A 4572-nucleotide genomic window follows, 5' to 3' on the forward strand; every position below is an offset into this window, starting at 1 on the left:
GGGGGTGCCAGTGACTCAGCGCTGCAGACCTTGACGCATTCCCCACCATAGGGGCAGAAGAACAGGGCAGGTGACAGTGAGCCCTGGGAAACTTGGTCACCAGAGGGTGCACCAGCTAAGACATTACCATGGGCCACCAGGTACCCTGAAACAGCCAACAGGCAGCGTAACCTGGGGTGGGCAGTGTGGCCTGACCCTTATCATGGTCAGTCCTCCAGCTGAGCAAGTGGCGTGCTGTCCATCATGTTCTCAGCACCTGGGGACAGACAGAGGGTAAGAGATGTTTAACTCTGTGAATCCCAGGCTCCCCTACACCCACGAAATAATACTGAGCCTAGAGCACTACAACTAAGCACAGAGAGGAGGACAGACAGCCCAGGACAGAGATAGAGACAGATGACCCAGGAAAGAGAGAAGGATAGATGGCCCGCACAGAGTGGGGTACAGCCTACCCAGCCACATCACACATCAGGTAAGTCAGGGCCTTTGTCCTGGACCTTGTTGAGCATTTGAGACACCAGGCTGGGTGACCTTCTGGCCAGGTGGGGGACAGAGGGGCATTGGCAAAGACTCAGGGACACACAGGAAACAGGGGCAAGGTGTGGGGTCCTGGTTGGGGGGGGGGGGTCAATGGTTACACATGACCGGAAACAATCTTTCTTCAGATTTGGGTGTTTTAAAATTCATTGCCATTGTCCCAATGTGAAGTGGATGTGAGATTTTCTTGGGTTAAAAGGGAAGAAGGAAGAAAAGCTTGTTGAATAGTAATATGGTTTTTCATGTATATGCAAAAATAGGTCCTCTGTGCGGTGATGAAATTAGCATGGATTTAAATACTAATCAGCCACCTGGGCAGGGGCAGTGGCCTCAGGTGACCTCAGGTCTCCCTGGAGCCCTTGAGGTCTGTACCCCTGAAAGATCGTCCTGAGCCTTGCCCTGGTGAGAGACGGGGTCTGCCTGCTGAGGGAGGCAGCCTTGGAGCAGGGAACTTGGGTAGGAGCGCCAGAATGAGGGGACCAGCCACAGGGAGGAAGAAGGGTGCCTTCCTAACTGGGGGCCACCTGGGTTCCATCCCAGACCCCATTTAGGCCCCAAGTCCAGCCAGGAGTGACCTCTGAGCTCCAGCTAGGAGTCAGCCCTGAGCATGGCTGCATATGGCCTCAGACAAGAAAATCAAAGTGGGAGACCTTGAAATGATATAGTCCTGTGTCTGTCACCTCTGTGAATGCAGAACTGGGGCCTGGCAGAGCAGGCAGGAGGGTTGGAGCCATGTCTACATTGCAGTCTTAGGGTTTCTCCTGCAGAAGCCTGTGAACACCTCCAGCACCCAGAAAAGACACACACACACACACACACACACACACACACACACACACACACACACACACACACACACCTGGATCCTCTCGATCCCACACTGCCTCCTTTACCCTTCCTAAACCTGGACCAGCAAACTGTCAGGGTACCCAGGCCATGTGGGCCTTAAGGGTAACAGGGCCCATGTGGGCAGGAAGTGGCAGCAGGGCTCCTGCCTGGGCCCTGGGCCCTGACTACACCAGATTCCAAACCAGGACCCAGTGTCCAGAGCCCAGTAACAAGCTGGGGGACTTGGGGTCCCAAGGGTAACAGTCACTGTGACATGTGGAGGCCTGGGATGTCCATGTGGGGGTCAGCATTGGGGGCTATGCCAGGCCCTCAAGGACGGGGAGATAAAGGAGGAGGCAGGGAGCCTCCAGCCCTGCCCACCACCTTGGTCTCCATGGCCAGCATCCTGATGTCTCTCACACCTCAGCAGCCTGTGTCACTCAGGGATGCACAGGGACCAGACAGCTAGGGGAGAGGAATGATCCGACCTGGTGGATGGGAGGGACAAGATCTCCAGAAACGCTCCACCATCTTGCTGGTTTGGAGCCCAGTTCCATGTCAGGGTGCTGGTTAAAGGCCAGATAAAGTCCCCAGGCAGAGGGTCCCATCCATAGCTGCAGGAGCCACCCCAACCCTGCCCAGCCTCATGGCTTAGCTGCCAAGGACAGAGTGGCTGGGACACAGCTCTTTGGTCTGGTCACAGCGGCCAGCAGGGCACTGCAGGATGGGACACAATGGCTGCCTCATGGGACAGTGGACACCACAGGCCAGCAGACATCCCATGGGACAGTGGACATCCCCAGGACAGCGGACTCCCACCCTCTACATTCCAGCCCTGGGAACCGGCCCCTTGTTTGAAAAGTGTCCACATCAGTTGCGCAGGAAACTGGTCTTGCCCTGTCCAGGTCACACGGGAACAGTGTCAGTCTGTGGCTCAGAGGTTGGTCTCTTCCTTCAAGAACTGAACAGTGACTATTCTGAAGAGCACCACCCGCTGAGGTGGGGGTCTTTCCTGGGAAGCCGCTTGTCAGGGCTATCCCTGGGGGTCAGGAGGCATAGCCCCGTCCCTGTTTCCAGCCAGAAGAGCGGGGGCAGTAGGAAAGGATCCTTGCAGCCCCTCTCTAGGAGAGGGAGGATTAGCTGGAAGGAATGTGCGGGGGAGGGACCCCCTGGCCCAAAGTCCATTAGGATTCCAAAGGCAGCATCCAGCCAAGGGGGGTTAATGAGATGCTTCACCTCAAGCATTAATCGGGGTTAAAACTGAGGGTGCTGATAAGGATATTAGGTGCAGGAAGAACCAGAAGGATGCATTGTAGCCTGGATATAAACACCAGGAAGGACAGACAAAGGCTCACTCAAAGGGAGACAAAATGTGAGTTTGCACCTTCTCAGAATGTTCTAGTAGGAACCAACTAGAGCAACCAAGCTGGAGTTTCGTCTCACAGTTGCATTGGACCCTGGAAGGTCCATAGAGAAAGGCTCACAAAGGGACCTGTTCCCTGAAGCCTCTTGCCTGAGGCAGGAGCTTTTGTTTTCTCCCCAGTGAGATGAGAGAGTAGGGAAGCCAGGCCCTGGGGAGTTCAGGCCTCCAGGACTGCCCCACAGGGCGGGGTGGGGGGTGGGGTGGGGGTGGAAGTGAGTGAGATCAGAACTGGGCTTCCAGAGGCTTCCAGGAAAGTTGGGTTCAAGTGCAAATTAATTTCAGATCATCACAACAAAGGTGCCTCTTTCCCAACACATTGCCACAGCCTTGCTCTCAGACAACAAAGACCCTCCCCTCCAATTAGCTGATGACCTGTGTGGGATTTGGGGTCTTTGCACACTCGCATGCAGCCAGTCTGCCAGAGAACCTTGTATTCCCTGGCCGGGTATGGGCAGTACCAATAGCCCCGCAGCCTTCTGGGTGCCCAAGCCCCCGCTCCCCGCCCTGCCCTGCAGTCCTGTGAGCTCTATTCTCATTATTGTGTGGCTGTCCTGCTCCGGGTCACTGCGGCAGCCACTCCCACCAGGACCCTCATTAGGAGATTGCGGGCAAAGGGCCATCGACCATTTCACAGGGGCAGGGCCACAGGATGCTGGCAGGAATCGCTCCCACCCTGAGGGCAAAGGGGACCCTCGTCTGAGCCAGGGCTGAGAGTGACCCCAATGCTAAGGCTGCACATGGCTGACTCCCACGCCAAATGATCCTAGAAGACCTGACCTCAGGAGTCCACCCTCTCCTCCCTTACACCCCAGGGGCTTCCCCAGCAGTGCTGGGAGTCGGTGGTGGTAACTGGGCCTGTGGGGGGAGAGGGGTGACCTGCACTCCAGAGACTCTCTGAACACCAGTCCACCAGCAGGGGGCGACTCGAAGACAGGTGCGGACCCACGTGCCCTGTACCCCTAGTGGCACCCTGTCCTGTGCTCCAGCCTGTGTCCACCAGGGTGGCCAGAACAGCGCCCCCTGCTGCCCTGGCAGTGACCACACACACATAGGACAGCTGGACCTGGGGCAGGGCCAGGGGCACTCTCAATCACTAGCCAGCCCAGGGAGACTCTGCTCCTTTGATTTCAAGGTAAAAGTGACAAACAAGGCACAGAAACAGAAATGCTCAATGACTCGTTTTGCGCACCAAAGACCAGTATAAAATCTAGCACCATGCTGGGGCTGGAGCAGTGGCGCCTAGAGGTAAGGTAGTGCCTTGCCGGCACTAGCCTAGGACTGACTGCAGATCGTTCCCCTGGTGTCCCATATGGTCCCCCAAGCCAGGAGCGACTTCTGAGTGCATAGCCAGGAGTAATCCCTGAGCGTCACCAGATGTAGCCCAAAAACCAAAAAAGAAAAAAATGGCACTATAAGTGCTGCCCTAGGCCAAAAAAGCACACACATCCATGCAATATGTGTTCCTACTCACAGACCAGGAGCACACATGACAGCACTGACATACACACAGGTGCCCGTGCACATATAGGTACATGCACACACCAAGCACATGTGTGCATATGCCTGCCCATATGTTTCACACTCTGTATGTCTGTATAAGTGTGTTCACACATGTTTGTGCACACAGGCCATGCACATATGTGTGCATCCACAGTCCATCACACAGAGTATGCAACACTTGCCCATGCACACAAACCACGCAACATGTGTTCATTTATACAGAACATGAATACATGTGTTCATCAACACAGACAATGCACCTGTATGTCCATTCACACAGAACA

The sequence above is a fragment of the Suncus etruscus genome, chromosome 2 (genome assembly GCF_024139225.1).
Source record: "Suncus etruscus isolate mSunEtr1 chromosome 2, mSunEtr1.pri.cur, whole genome shotgun sequence".
NCBI lineage: Eukaryota > Metazoa > Chordata > Mammalia > Eulipotyphla > Soricidae > Suncus > Suncus etruscus.